This window comes from Phocoena sinus, chromosome 7, assembly GCF_008692025.1.
Source record: "Phocoena sinus isolate mPhoSin1 chromosome 7, mPhoSin1.pri, whole genome shotgun sequence".
NCBI lineage: Eukaryota > Metazoa > Chordata > Mammalia > Artiodactyla > Phocoenidae > Phocoena > Phocoena sinus.
The window spans coordinates 23,938,495-23,955,169 of NC_045769.1; positions in this window are offsets into that span (position 1 = coordinate 23,938,495).

Sequence of the window (16,675 nt, forward strand, 5' to 3'; positions counted from 1 at the left end):
TGAACTTGGCTCTACCACCTCGAGGCACAGCCCTGATGCCTGGCTGGAGCACCAATAGCTTTTCACCAACATGGTGCAGAATAAAAGGGAGGAAAAAAAAGAGAGAAAGAAAGAGGATAAAATAAAATAATGTAAAATAAAAGATAATAAAGTTATTAAAATAAAAAATAAGTAATTATTAAAAAATTTTAAAAAAAAATAATAAAAAAAGAAAGAAAGAAGAGAGCAACCAAGGCAAAAAAGAAATCCACCAATGATAGCAAGTGCTAAAAACTAAACTAACTTTTTAGTTTAGACAGAACCCTAGGACAAATGGTAAAAGCGAAGCTACACAGATGAAATCACACACAGAAGCATACACACTCACAAAAAGAGAAAAAGGGGAAAATATATACATATTGTTGCCCCCAAAGTCCACCTCCTCAATTTGTGGATGATTCATTGTCTATTCATGTATGCCACAGATGCAGGGTACATCAAGTTGATTGTGGAGATTTAATCCGCTGCTCCTGAAGCTGCTGGAGGAGATTTCCCTTTCTCTTCTTTGTTCGCACAGCTCCCGGGATTCAGCTTTGCATTTGGACCTGCCTCTGCGTGTAGGTCGCCTGAAGGCGTCTGTTCCTGCTCAGACAGGACGGGGTTAAAGGAGCCGCTGATTCGGGGGCTCTGGCTCACTCAGGCCGGGGGGAGGGAGGGGTACAGATGCGGGGCGAGCCTGCGGCTGCAGAGGCCAGTGTGACGTTGCACCAGCCTGAGGTGCGCCGTGTATTCTCGCGGGGATGTTATCCCTGGATCCCGGGACCCTGGCAGTGGCGGGCTGCACAGGCTCCCGGGTGGGAGCTGTGGAGAGTGACCTGTGCTCGCACACAGGCTCCTTGGTGGCGGCAGCAGCAGCCTTAGCGTCTCATGCCCGTCTCTGGGGTCCGCGCTGATAGCCGCGGCTCGCGCCTGTCTCTGGAGTTCCTTTAAGGCGCTCTTAATCCCCTCCTCATGCACCAGGAAACAAAGAGGCAAGAAAAAGTCTCTTGTCTCTTCGGCAGGCCCAGACTTTTTCCCCGCCTCCCTCCTGGCTAGCTGTGGCGCACTAGCCCCCTGCAGGCTGTGTTCACGCCGCCAACCCCAGTCCTCTCCTTGCGCTCCGACCGAAGCCCGAGCCTCAGCTCCCAGCCCCGCCCGTCCCGGCGGGTGAGCAGACAAGCCTCTCGGCCTGGTGAGTGCCGGTCGGCCTTGATCCTCTGTGCAGGAATCTCTCCGCTTTGCCCTCCACACCCCTGTTGCTGTGATCTCCCCCGTGGCTCTGAAACTTCCCCCTCCGCCACCCGCAGACTCCACCTGCGAAGGGGCTTCCTAGTGTGTGAAACCTTTCCTTCTTCACAGCTCCCTCCCACTGCTGCAGGACCCGTCCCTATCCCTTTGTCTCTGTTTATTCTTTTTTCTTTTGCCCTACCCAGGTACATGGGGAGTTTCTTGCCTTTTGGGAAGTCTGAGGTCTTCTGCCATCGTTCAGCAGGTGTTCTGTAGGAGTTGTTCCACGTGTAGATGTATTTCTGATGTATTTGTGGGGAGGAAGGTGATCTCCACGTCTTACTCTTCTGCCATCTTGAAGCTCCCCCCGGCAGTCCCCTTTTAGATGCACACACTGGGATAGAGTTCTCACAACGCCAAACTGAATAATAGAGTGAGTCATGGTTCAAGGGCTACAGACTCATTGCTCTTACTGAGATTTAGAAGATTTTCTTGAACAAATGCTTCCCCATTTGCTTAAATGCCCTTAGGACAGTTTCCAGAGTTTTAAATGAGTGCTTTTTATAATTTTCACCAGTTAAATTTTTTTTTTCCTGGAGAATGTTCTCATTCTTGTCATTTTGGAAGTTCTGTCCTCCAACCTCTTTAAGCCTCGTTTCCCTCATCTGTAACATGGAGACAATGATAATAGTTATATGTGGACTAACTGAGACGATGTGTTTTCAGTGGCTGGGAGATACTAAATACTCAAAAAAAGTTACCTATAACTAGAAAGCATGCATTTGTAGTCTTCCATTTTAAACAATTACATACTGATAAGATTTCTTAGTTAACACAGAAGTAGCAGCAATGTATTATAGGCTAGGAAAAAATTAGGGGATCTGATCCTCAAGTTATGGAATATTCCATATATGTAGATACTCAAGTTCTAATTTTATTTCTGTCATGGGCTCCTAATGAAATTTTTGATAGTTTTTTTTTTTACTTCACAAAAATTGCTTCATAATTAGTCTTGTTCTTTACCTTCAGATCTTATAAAATGATCAGATATGGAACCTGCCCTAATGAAGAAATAGCTTTCTCAACGGACAGTACTCTTTTCTTCATGTGAAATGTAAATAGAGAAAACAGTATTGAAACACATTCTTGTCAGGAAATAGCAGTTAGTTAAATACCTGCATCAATATTTGTGATGTGAAGACAAAATGTTCTACAACGAGGAGGTAGTCCCATGTTCCTTCTTGGAATGCTGAAACTCTATTTGACCCTGGAACAAACCTGAATGGAAAACAGTCAGTTACTTCAAAAAAAGATTTGCATTGTAGCTTCTGGTGACTCACTTAGCAGCTGGACTTGCCCAAACTGGTTCTAGCTATTCCTTGTTCTGTGTTAGCCAGACAAAAGATTATCCAAAGTAAGCTGGTCTTGATTTCTAATATGGACTAAACCTCTTACTTTTTTAGTTATGTAGATGGATTTGTACTCATTAATGTTCCAAGAACATTTCTTCTAAGAACAAATTCTATGTATTTTTATGTAATAAAACCTGGACTGGGGTAAGTTAGAAACACTGCATTAGAACTTCATGACATCAGTTTTGCAATTCCAGTCTCAAATTTAAAAACTTTCATGTTTCTGTGAACTTAAAACCCTCATACATTTAAAAATACTTTGCCCATTTCACTATGTTTGGTGCCTGTCATTCCATGAAAACATAACTTATCTGATTTAAAACCATTAGCTCATTTATATGCAAATAGTATTAGAAGAGTTATTATATTAACTATGATGAGTTATGAGGAACTTATTGTTTTATTTCTAACTGTGTAATTCTTTGAGATAAATCTTTGGTAAATGGAGGAAGAAATTGAGAACTGACTGAGTATGGCTGTCAATGGACTAGTCTTTCAACACTGGAAAAATGGCATCATGAAAGATTATATAGACCCTAAAAGGAAAAGAAAATGTAAGATCTCCTGCACATAACCCCAAAATTCAATCCTTCCATAATTGTACTAGGTCAGTACAGAATCCCGGCTACACTACATTAAAGTTGTATTTGAAGGTATACCAAGACAGCAGTAATGTGTGTGTCCAAAAAGCCTCTACAATAGTTAGCAAAGGGCACTGATGCAGTGTCATTTAAAGAGAATCTGACAGATCTTCATAGCTTCAAAACAAGCATGAATCAAATGAACAGCATAGAAGAACTAGTAGAAGACATAGGATTACTTTTCAACTGTACCTTCATATAGACCAACAAATATACATCATTAATTTGTTCTAGATATATCCCCATATTTATTCCTAATACTGTTTACTTGTACCTTTTCTTTTTGTTCTTAATAAAATTTGCCAGTCTCAACTAGTTTTTATTTTATCAATCTTGTTTATATTTAATCTGTGCATTTCCTTATTATTTTCTACTTTCTTGCTTTTATTTTGTTGTTCTTGGTCTAACTCCCTCACTCAATGCTTATTTCATTATTTTTTTCTATCTTTCCTGTTTTCTCTTAGGTATGTATGTGTGTGTATATATATATATAAAGAGCTAAAAATACCTCTCATATAACGGGGTCCCACAAATTTCTAATGTAATGCATTCACTGATATCCAGTTCTAAATGCCACAATTTACATTATTATTTATGTTTTGACCACAATTTTTTAGAATTTTAGTTTGCCAAGATATGCCTAAGAGCTTTCTTTCCCTATTTATTTTATAAATTAATTGCATTTTGATCTGAAAATGCATTCTACATTATATAAATTTCTTGTTATGTATAGAAATTTCCTCTGAACTTACTAGGTGGATTATTTTTATAAATAATCTATGTATGATTGAGAAGAATGTGTATTCTCTATTTGTTTTGAGAGTGTATAACTGACCAATAGATTGAGTTTTTAAATGTTATTCAAATTTTCTTTACCATTACCATTTTTTGCTTAGCTTGAATTTATTGACGTTGGAGAAGGTATTAAATTATCCAATTATAATGGTGGATTTGTTAATTTCTTCTTACAATTCTGTTCATTTTTACTTTGTATATTTTGAGGCAATGTTGTTATATGCCTTTAAACTCAGAAATGTTTTATCTTTCTGGTGAATTGAAACTTTATAATTAAACATGTACCCTATTAACACTAATAATTTTTTCTTAAGGTCTATTATCTCTTGTGTTAATACCTATGCCAAATTACATTTTTTAAAAATATTTATTTATTTATTTGGTTGTGTCTTAGTTGCAGCAGTCAGGCTTCTTAGTTGTGGCAAGTGGGCTCCTTTGTTGTGGCAGGCAGACTCCTTAGCTGCAGCTCACTGACTCCTTAGTTGTGGCATGCAAACTCTTAGTTGCAGCATGCATGTGGGATCTAGTGTCTGGACCAGGGATCAAAGCCAGGCCCCCTGCACTGGGAGTGAGGAGTCAACTTCTGTGCTACCAGGGAAGTCCCCAGATTACTTTTGATGATTATTTTGTGATATTCCTTTTTCTATCACTATACATTCAATCATGTTTTAAGGGAATGTTTTATGCAATCATGTTTTAAATGAATTTCTTGTAAACAAATATAGCTGAGCTTCCAAAACAATTTGTTTGGGAATCTTTGTCTTTTAACTAGCAAGTTTTACTAATATACATTATGATAATGTTACCCAGTTTAATTAGATTTGTTTCAACCATTTTATTCGAACTTTCCATTTACTGTGCTGTTTATTTGCTTCTTTTTTCCACTTTTCCTGTCTTCTAATGTGTGGATGATTTTTCTTTCTTCTTTTTTCCCCTTAACTGGTTTAGAAGTTTATTTATTCAATTGCTTTGCCCAACATTGCTACTTGCATTTAATTCCTTCTACTTAGTTCAATTTCTCTCTTAGTACATAGTTATTTCAGCAAGAGTCCTTGAATGGTAGACTTTCATTTTCTTTGTTTAGAAATATATCTTGAATGCTAGCTAGCTATAATGCAGAAATGGCTGGAACTTAAACTCAACAATTAAATGAATATCTTACAGTATGAAAATATAGCTTGGATTAACAGTCTTGCCAAATATTTTGTATGAAATTTAGAGTTTGATGATGAATGAATGGACCTTAAAACAATGGAATGACCACATCTGAGTGTAATCAGACAACAATGAGGGTTGGAGTTGTCAAATTTCCCTGAACATCCCTTGCCAGAAGAAGCAATCATTCCTCTATCATATGAGCAGACAACCATTTCCTTGTTTGAAGATCCTGTAATAAGCTCAGTAACACAGTTACCCTGCAAAGTAAAGCCTATTCTTCTCAATACCCTCCAACAGCCTTCATCATCTCTAGACCTATAACCACAGTCAAATCCAGGCATGTCTCAGAGAGAAGTACAAAGTCTGACCATACCTAATGAACTGTGAGATTTTGCTAATTTATATTGACAAATTTCTGAGGAGTATGCATTCTAACAAGGTTAGATCAAGTGGAATGGAATAAACATTGACTCAGATCAAAGTTATCAATATGATGTACTTGTCAGAGGTTATGAGTTTAATGTATAAGTTTCAACAGCTGAATCTAAATGTTTGTTTGCTTAACTGAAACCTGAACTCAGTGATGTATTATGTCTAATGTGGGTGAGAGTACAGAATTTCCTTTAGATAACGTAGAGGAAAAAATCCAGAAGCTTAAAGAAGATGAGAATGTGAGAGTGGATATATCATATGTGTCCTACACACCCACCTTCCCATTATGTCTCTCAGGAGGGCTCACGGGGTACTCCCTTCTTTTAGTCATTACGAAATGCATAAGAAGCCACCAGCATTCTTGAATAGCACTGTAAAATCTGACCAATGTAGGCCAGGGAAGATGGTGAGGAAAGTCATCACTGAAATGCACTTCCTGACTTCAGAGGGTCTTATGGGATCTTGAAGTGCTAAAGCTAGGCGTGTACAATTACCTAGTAGATAGCAGACATATAGGTTGGCCATATCTCTTATTTGCAATGTATATTCTACTTTGAGACATCTGAGAGTTTTCTTAAACAAGACAGGATTCCCCATGACTCCCCCCTACACACACACATATATACATTTGCACAAAAATGTCTGGTGCAAGCTCTTAAGATAACATTCTTGCCCCTATTATGAATGTGAAAAATACTTTGAAGGAAATATCAAGACAACTTGGTGACTTTAATAGCATCTTAAGTAGGACTCTTTCTGTTGCCCCAGAACTGGTTACAAAGACTTCAAAGTTCAAGAAAAGAATCCTCAGGTAAGCTTACTCCCTAACTTAAGTAACAAATAGTTGAATGGCTAGTAGGAGCCATTCTGGATATAAGAGGCAGCTGAACCAGCAATTTTCTCCCCACAAGTATCATCCCAGCTGCAACCTGCCTTATTGTCTATATAATAGAAAACACAGGTGGAGTGAAGTGCTATGGTTTTTATTAACTATCCCTTTCTCCATAGGTGGTATAAGACAATGGTCTAGGAGGAGCGCTTCCTTTCCCAAAGACCAATAAGAGAGGAACTCCAAGAAAATCATTCATAAAAATTTGAAAGTGCCTGCCAAAAATGGAGAGTGACATCTATTCTCAACCAGTTCAGCCAATGGATTTGTTGTTTTCTCTTCAGCCTAACAGAGCCAAGAAAAAAGAACTGGAAAATGATAATAGGACAAAGACAAGAAGGTAAGGTAACAGCCAGGTCTTCTACTGTTTATCATTGCAGGGCTGCCTAAATTTCCTATGAGCCAGTAAACGCCAATGAAAGGTTTGCTAGTAGGTAAGAAGAGAAGGCCTTCCAGGTGAGGAGACCAGCAGATTGTAGCCATGGAGGATAATTACAGGAGCTGAAGTGTTCTGGAAAAGGAAAAACCTGACCAATGTTGGTGCAGGGAGCTCCAGGAGAATGGAATCTTCTACAAATGTCATTAAGGGATGGCAAAATTTTGATTGTTAGTTGTAAGCAGTGATTCAAGAAAAATAAAATCTTTTTTGTGCTTACGTCTTATTGAAGTCAAAAAATTCAATAAATAGGTTATAAATCCATAGAACGCTGAAAGTGATTCAGCCAAAGAAAAAATAAAGACGACTGAGGTTTCAACTGTGGCGGACTTGGAAAACAATGATTCTCTACACCAAAGGAAAGAGAGGGAGAGGATCAATGAGGAGGGTACTAGAAAAACTGGTGGGTTCGACACTTGAATTCCAGGGAGGGCTGGGATTTCCAAATGGAAATATCCAGGATGTAACTGGAAATGCATGAAAGAAGGTAAAAAGAAGGTCAAGGAGTATGGATATGTTCATGGTTCAGAAAGAAATAATCACTGAATATATGAAAAGGAATGAATTTTCCATGGTAAGGAGCTCATTAAAGACATTCATCCATCTCTCTAAGTCATCATGCAGGGTTCCTTTTGTCTACCTCAGGATGCAAGGGGAAAATTAAAATATTTAAATACTGCATTAAAGTAATGATGCAAAAATCAAAACAGAGTGGCCAGTGCCTTTTAACTATTCTTATTACTTCATTGATGAAACCCTAAGCTCTCACGTTTGATGATAGCTATTGTATTTATAATAAAGTTCCTTCTATTCTGTATGAAAAGAGCATTTCTTTTTGAGAAAGCCAAACTTTGTTGAAAGATCCTGTCACTTAATAACTCCAGTTTGCTATTTAAACAGCCTGGATTTGTCCTTAATGACCAGACAAGTGTCTGTCACTGTAAAATTGGGCAAGTCAACCTTTTAACTTTTGCAAAGTTACAGTTAACTTTCTGAGAATCATTCTTCACAGAAATGAGGGAACAAAAGCTTTAAGGGCCTTATTTCCTAGGTATATAATCTTTCTCAACCAAAAATATATGCTGTAAGTATTTCCTTCTATGATTTTGACTATTATCACTTGAACTTCATTCATAAAAACTAAAAAAAAGATTAGATTATTTACTTCAAAATGGGCAAGCATGTGTGTCTGAATGTTCACGGTGTTTAATAAAGCATACTGTAAGATGAATAAAAGAAAAAACATCTTTAGTCTGAAAGCAAGAGTGTTCCCCCCCCCGTGGCACTTTATGACATCTGGCAGCTCATTACCACACTTCATAGAGTCTCGTGTCAGCATGTCAGATTTCCCTAAATTTTGACAGAATTAAAGTAGCGCCATTTGATATAATTGATATTGTACAGTTAATCAGGCAGTGGTTCCATAACAGAGTAACATTCTCAAAATGCTTAATTACTGAACTGTGAAGATTTACTGCCATCTGGAAGTTCCTTCCCAAAGTTCTGTTCCTGAATTTTATGTAGGGTTCACAAAAATAACTTGGTCCATTTAGAAATCATGCCCTCGATTTGAAAATTATAATTGTTATTTTTGGAATCTCATTTGGCCTAGAGATCATAGAAACCTTATGAAAAATAAAGAAGCAATGGCAAATGAGAATGAAGGAAATAAAAGTGGAAGCTCAGGAAATTATTCTCTTGATCTACTGTTTAAGAATACAGACTCTGGAGCCAGATGGCTAGATTTCAAACCCCAGTTCCAGCACTTACTAACCATGGGAACATGAGCAAGTTATTTAAAGTCTCTGTGCCTCAGTTTCTTTGTCTGTAAAATAAGGACACTAATAACACTTAAATGAATAGAGTGAAGATTAAATGTGTTAACACTTGAAAAGTGCATGTATTATGCCCGGCACATGGTAAGAACAAAATAAATACTCACTGTTACTGTTATTATTAAGATTTTAAAATTACTTTGTCCTCAGAATTGTTCTCATCCCAAGAGACAAATATACAAATATTTGTAAAGATTCTTCTTGTCTAGTAAACTTCCTATGACCAAATATTAATAACTTAAATATAAAGTACCACCATCATTTCTCAGGAATCTTATAGCCAGGATCGCTACTTTTGAGTGAAAGTTTGAGTTGGAGTCCCTCTAAATTTCATCCTGGTGTAAGAGTCTATGATTCTATAAAATCAATCATAATAGGTGTTATGGACTAAACTGTGTCTTTCCAAAATTTATATGTTGAAGCTATAACCCCCGATGTGATGGTATTTGGAGATGGGACAGGGGCCCTTTGAAAGGTAACAAGGTTTAGATGAGGTTGTGAGGGTACGGCCTTCATGATGAGATTAGTGCCCTTGTAAGAAGAGGCACCAGAAAGCTTGCTTCCTCTCTCTCTCTCTCTCTTTGTCTCTCGATCATTTGAGGAAAGAGCAAGAAGGCAAGGCGGCCATCTGCAAACCAGGAAGATAGCCCTCACTGCAGAATCTAAGTGAACCGCTCCTTGATCTTGGACTTCCCAGCTTCCAGAACAAGGAGAAATAAATTCCTATTGCTTAAGGTACCATCAAGAAATTTCTATTGTTAAAGCTATCCAGTTGTTTGTTATGGCAGCCCAAACTGACTGATACAACAAGGTAATTGATAAGAAATTTTAGAAAAACAGGCTTTCACCCAAAAGAAACATTACTTTATCATCCTCTAATATTCTGGTGCAATATCTATGAAGAAGGACAAGAACAAGCAGAACAAGTAGAATGAGAAGAAGCAGAAGAAAGAGAAGGAAGATAATAATAATAATAAATAATAATTCTCTATTGATAGAAAGTTAGAAATAATTTCTAGAGAGGAAGTAACATGTTCTGCAGCCTGAGTAGAACCCAGTAGAATATAGCAAGATACATAGGAAAAAGGAAAGGATAAAAGAAGTATATAAAGCTTAGTCATTCCAAAGAATGAGAAATTATTGATTTAGACAAAACAGAATTGATATTATAAAACATGTTCATACATTGCTGTTATAGCCAGATTTTCCAACTTAAAATGTATTGTGGATATTTTTATATCATGATGCAGCCTTTTATTATTGTGTTTTTCTCAGGGATTCACAGTGTTTCACTGAATGGACATACCACAACTTTTTTTAATAGCTCTTTTTTGGAGTATAAATGCTTCACAATACTGTGTTAGTATTGTGTTAGTATTCTGTTGCACAACAAAGCGAATCAGCCATATGCATACACATGTCCCCATATCCCCTCCCTCTTGAGCCTCCCTCCCATCCTCCCTATCCCACCCCCTAGGTCATCACAAATCACCAAGCCAATCTCTGTATGCTATGCTGCTGCTTCCCACCAGCCAACTATTTTATATTCAGTAGTGTACATATGTCGACGCTACTCCCACTTTGCCCCAGATTTGCCCTCCAACCCCTGTCCTCAAGTCCATTCTCTATGTGCACCTCTTTATTCCTGTCCTGCAACTAGGATCATCAGTACCATTTTCTTTTTTTACATTCCATATATATGTGTTGGCATACAGTATTTGTCTCTCTCTTTCTGACTTACTTCACTCTGTATGACAGACTCTAGGTCCATCCACCTCACTACAAATAACTCAATTTCATTTCTTTTTGCGGCTAATATTCCATTGTATAGATGTGCCACATCTTCTTTATCCATTCATATGTCAATGAACATTTAGGTTGCTTCCATGCCCTGGCTATTATAAATAGTGCTGCAAAGAACATTGTGGTACATGTCTTCTTTTTGAATTATGGTTTTCTCAGGGTATATGCCCAGTAGTGGGATTGATGGGTCATATGGTAGTTCTACATTTATTTTTTAAGGAACCTCCATACTGTTTTCCATAGTGGTTGTATCAATTTACATTCCCACCAACAGTGTAGGAGGGTTCCCTTTTCACCAAACCCCTTCCAGCATTTATTGTTTCCAGCATTTATTGTTTTTGATGATGGCCATTCTGACCGGAATGAGGTGATACTGCATTGTGGTTATCATTTGCATTTCCCTAATAATTGTTGATGTTGAGCATCTTTTCATCTGCCTCTTGGCCATCTGTATGTCTTCCTTGGTGAAATGTCTATTTAGGTCTTCCACCCATTTTTTAACTGTATTGTTTGTTTTTTTGATATTGAGCTCCATGAGCTGTTTGTATACTTTGGAGATTAATCCTTTGTCTGTTGTTTAATTTGAAAATATTTCCTCCCATTCTGAAGGTTGTATTTTGTCTTGTTTATGGTTTCCTTTGCTGTGTAAAAGCTTTTAAGTTCAATTAAGGTCCATTTCTTTATTTCTTGTTTTTATTTATGTTACTCTAGGAGGTGGGTCAAAAAAGATCTTGCTGTGATTTATGTCAAAGAGTGTTATTCCTATGTTTTCCTCAAAGAGTTTTATAGTGTCTGGTCTTATATTTAAGTCTTTAATCCATTTGGAGTTTATTTTCTGTATGGTGTTAGGAAGTGTTCTAACTTCATTCTTTTATATGTAGCTGCCCAGTTTTCCCAGCACCACTTATTGAAGAGGCTGTGTTCTCTCCATTGTATGTTTTTGCCCACTTGGTCATAAATTAGGTCCCCATATGTGTGTGGTTTTATCTCTGAGCATTCTATCCTGTACCATTGATCCATAATTCTGTTTTGGTGCCAGTACCATACTGCCTCGATTACTGTAGCTTTGTGGTATAGTTTGAAGTCGGGGAGCCTGATTCCTCCAACTACAGTTTTCTTTCTCAAAATTGCTTTAGCTATTTGGGGACTTTTGTGTTTCCATACGAATTGTAAAATTTTTTGTTCTAATTCTGTGAAGAATGCCATTGGTAGTTTGATAGGGATGGCATTGAATCTGTAGATTGCTTTGGGTAGTATAGTCATTTTCACAATGTTGATTCTTCCAATCCAAGAACATGGTATATTTCTTCATCTGTTTATATCATTTTTGATTACTTTCATCAGTGTTTTATAGTTTTCTGAGTTCAAGTCTTTCACCTCCTTAGGCAGGTTTATTCCTAGGTATTTTATTCTTTTTGTTGCAATGGTAAATGGGAGGGTTTCCTTAATTTCTCTTTCAGATTTTTCATCATTGGTGTATAAGAATGCAAGAGATTTCTGTGCACTAATTTTGTATCCTGCTACTTTACCAAATTCAATGATTAGCTCTAGTAGTTTTCTGGTAGGATCTTTAGGATTCTCTATGTATAGTAACGATACTATACATCTGCAAACAGTTTTACTTCTTCTTTTCTGATTTGGATTCCTTTTTTTTTCTCTGATTGCCGTGGCTAAAATGTCCAAAACTATTTTGAATAATAGTAGTGAGAGTGGGCAACCTTGTCTTGTTCCTGATCTTAGATGAAATGGTTTCAGTTTTTCGCCATTGAGAATGATGTCGGCTGTGGGTTTGTCATATATGGCCTTTATTTTATTGAGGTAGGTTCCTTCTATGCCTACTTTCTGGAGAGTTTTTATCATAAATGGGTGTTGGATTTTGTTGAAAGATGTTTTGCATCTACTGAGATGATCATATGGTTTTTATTCCTTAATTTGTTAATGTGGTGTATCACATTGATTGATTTGCGTATATTGAAGAAGCCTTACATTTCTGGGATTAACCCCACTTGATCATGCTGTATGATACTTTTAATGTGTTGTTTGATTCTGTTTGGTAGTATTTTGTTCAGGATTTTTGCATGTATGTTCATCAGTGATATTGGTCTATAATTTTCTTTTTTGTGATATCTTTTCCTGGTTTTGATATCAGGGTGATGGTGGCCTTGTAGAACCAGTTTGGGAGTGTTCCTCCCTCTGCAAAATTTTGGAAGAGTTTGAGAAGGATAGGTGTTATCTCTTCTCTAAATGTTTGATAGAATTCGCCTGTGAAGCCATCTGGTCCTGGGCTTTTGTTTGTTAGAAGATTTCTATTCACAGTTTCAATTTCAGTGCTTGTGATTGGTCTGTTCATGTTTTTTATTTCTTCCTGGTTCAGTTTTGGGAGGTTGTGCTTTTCTAAGAATGTGTCCATTTTTCCAGGTTGTCCATTTTATTGGCATACAGTTGCTTGTAGTAACCTCTCATGATCCTTTGTATTTCTGCAGTGTCAGTTGTTACCTCTCTTTTTTCAGTTTTAATTCTGTTGAGTCTTCTCCCTTTTTTTTATTGATGAGTCTGGCTAATGGTTTATCCGTTTTGTTTATCTTCTCAAAAGAACAGCTTTTAGTTGTATTGATCTTTCCTATTGTTTCCTTCATTTCTTTTTCATTTATTTCTGATCTGATCTTTGTGATTTCTTTCCTTCTGCTAACTTTGGGTTTATTTGTTCTTCTGTCTCTAATTGTTTTTGTGTAAGTTTAGGTTGTTTATTTGAGTTGTTTCTTAACGTAGGATTGTATTGCTATAAAATTCCCTCTTAGAACTGCTTTTGCTGCATCCTATAGGTTTTGGGTCATTGTGTTTTCATTGTCATTTGTTTCTAGGAATTTTTTGATTTCCTCTTTAATTTCTTCAGTGATCTCTTCATTGTTTAGTAGTGTATTGTTTACCCTCCATGTGTTTGTATTTTTTACAGTTTTTTTCCTGTAATTGATATCTAGTCTCATAGCAATGTCGTTGGTAAAGATACTTGATATGATTTCTGTTTTCTCTAAATTTACCAAGGCTTGATTTGTGACCCAAGATATGATCTATCCTGGAGTATGTTCCATGAGCACTTGAGAAGAAAGTATATTGTGTTGTTTTTGGATGGAATGTTCTATAAGTATCATTTAAGTCCATCTTGTTTAATGTGTCATTTAAAGCTTGTGTTACCTTATTTATTTTCATTTTGAATGGTCTGTCCATTGGTGAAAGTGGGTTGTTAAGGTCCCCTAGTATGATTGTGTTACTGTCAATTTCCCCTTTTATGGCTGTTAGCATTTGCCTTATGTATTGAGGTGCTCCTATGTGGGGTACATAAATATTTACAGTTGTTATATTGTCTACTCGGATTGATCCCTTGATCATTATGTAGTGTCCTTCTTTGTCTCTTGTAATAGTCTATTTTAAAGTCCATTTTGTCTGATACGAGTATTGCTACTCCAGTTTTCTTTTGATTTCCATTTGCATGGAATATCTTTTCCCAACCCCTCACTTTCAGTCTGTATGTGTTCCTAGGTCTGAAGTGGGTCTCTTGTAGACAGCATATATACGTCTTGTTTTTGTATCTATTCAGCCATTCTTTTTCGTTTGACAGCAGCACTTAATCCATTTACATTTATGGTAATTACCAATATATATGTTCCTATTACCATTTTTTTAATTGTTTTGGGATTGTTTTTGTAGGTCTTTTCCTTCTCTTGTGTTTCCTGCCTCAAGAAGTTCCTTTAGCATTTGTTGTAAAGGTGGTTTGGGGGTGCTGAAATCTGTTAACTTTTGCTTGTCTATAAAGGTTTTAATTTCTCTGTCGAATCTGAATGAGATCCTTGCTGGGTAATCTTGGTTATAGTTTTTCCCTTTCATCACTATAAATAGGTCCTGCCACTCCCTCTGGCCTGCAGAATTTCTGCTGAAAGATCAGCCGTTAACCTTATGGGGATTCCCTTTTGTGTAATTTGTTGTTTTCCCCTTGCTGCTTTTAATATTTTTTCTTTGTATTTAATTTTTGATAGTTTGATTATTATGTGTCTCGGCGTGTTTTCTTTGGGTTTATCATGTGTAGTACTCTCTGCACTTCCTGGACTTGATTGACTATTTCCTTTCCCCTGCTAGGGAAGTTTTCAACTATAATCTCTTCAAATATTTTCACAAATATTTACTCTTCTTCTTCTGCTACCCCTATAATTTGAATGTTGGTGCGTTTAATGTTGTCCCAGGGGTCTCTGAGACAGTTCTCAATTCTTTTCATTCTTTTTTCTTTATTCTGTTCCCTGGCGGTTATTTCCACCATTTTATCTTCCAGCTCACTTATCCATTCTTCTGCCTCAGTTATTCTACAACTGATTCCTTCTAGAGTATTTTTAATTTCAGTAACTGTGCTGTTCATCACTGTTTAATTGCTCTTTAGTTCTTCTAGATCCTTTTTAAATGTTTCTTGTATTTTCTCCATTCTGTTTCCAAGATTTTGGTTCATCTTTACTATCATTACTCTGAATTCTTTCTCAGTTAGTTTGCGTATTTCATCTTCATTTATTTGGTCTTGTAGGTTTGTACCTTGCCGCTTCGTCTGTAACATACTTTTTGTCATTTCAATTTTTTTTTTTTCTTTTTTGATGAGTGGTGCTTTACTCTTGTCTTACTGGTTGTTTGGCCTGAGACGTCCAGCACTGGAGTTTGCAGGCGTTTGCATAGAGCCGGGTCTTTGTGCTGAGATGAGGATCTCTGGGAGGCCTTACTCTGTTTAATATTTCCTGGGGGGCTTCCCTGGTGGCGCAGTGTTTGAGAGTCTGGCTGCCGATGCAGGGGACACGGTTCATGCCCCGGTCCAGGAAGATCCCATATGCCGTGGAGCGTCTAGGCCCATGAGCCATGGCCGCTGAGCCTGCGTGTCTGGAGCCTGTGCTCCGCAACGAGAGAGGCCACAACAGTGAGAGGCGCGCATACCGCAAAAAAAAAAAAAAAAAAAAATTTCCTGGGGATGAGGTTCTCTTTTAGTCCAGTGGTTTGGACTCAGAGCACCCACCACAGGAGCTCAGGTGCAACCTCTGATCTGGGAACCAAGATCCTGCAAGCTTCGTGGTGTGGTTAAAAAATCTAATAATAAATTTTAAAAAAGAAAGAAAGAACAAAAGGAGCAGTACAATATCAAACAATAAAAAACAAAATAAGTTAGAAGGATAAAATATGTATTAGGAAAAATGAAACTATAATTGAAACAACTGCAACAAGGTAAAATAAAACCCCAAAAAAATAAAGAAAAAAAAAGTGGGAAACAAGCCAAAAGGAGAGAACAATAACAAAGTATAAAAAGTAAAATAAAATTAGAAAAATAAAAGATTTATTAGGCAAAATAAAAATATAAAAGAATCAACAATAACAAATAAACAAGGTAAAACAGAACCCCAATCTAAAAGAGGAACAAAGAAAACAAAAAGCCTTTGCTACGGGGGCAGAGTTTAAGTGGGGGATGGAACTTAGGCATGGGTGGGTTTAGTGTGGGATGGGACCTAGGCAGGTGGGGAGGGTGATGTTTGAGCGTGGGGTGGGATCTAGGCTAAGGACCCACGTAACTGGAAATGGCCCTGGTGGCAGGGCCTAGGCAGGGCGACATTCAAGCGTGGGGTGGGGCCTCTTCTTAGGACCTGCACGGAAGCAGAGAGGTAGCACGTCCAAAGGAGGGCCTCTGGATTATGGAATTCTGGAGTTTGGAGGTAGGGCTCTGGGTAAGGGTGTGTGGGTGGGGTGTAGGCTCAGCATGTTGGAGGGGTTCTATGAGTGTAGAGGTAGGACCCTGGGTGGGGAAGTAGGTGCACGGTTTGGGCTCTGTGTGACAGGAGGGAGGCTCTGAGGGCAGATGATTAGGTCTGGGAGCCCAAGTCTCCTTGGTGCCTAACTGGACAGGGAAGTCACTGGCCGCATCCCCTTCTGTTCCTTCATACCCCCCAACACTGTCTACCCCAAGTTCTCCCCCGTCCCTGCTGGACCCCTAACATGGGTGGGTCCCGCTGGGT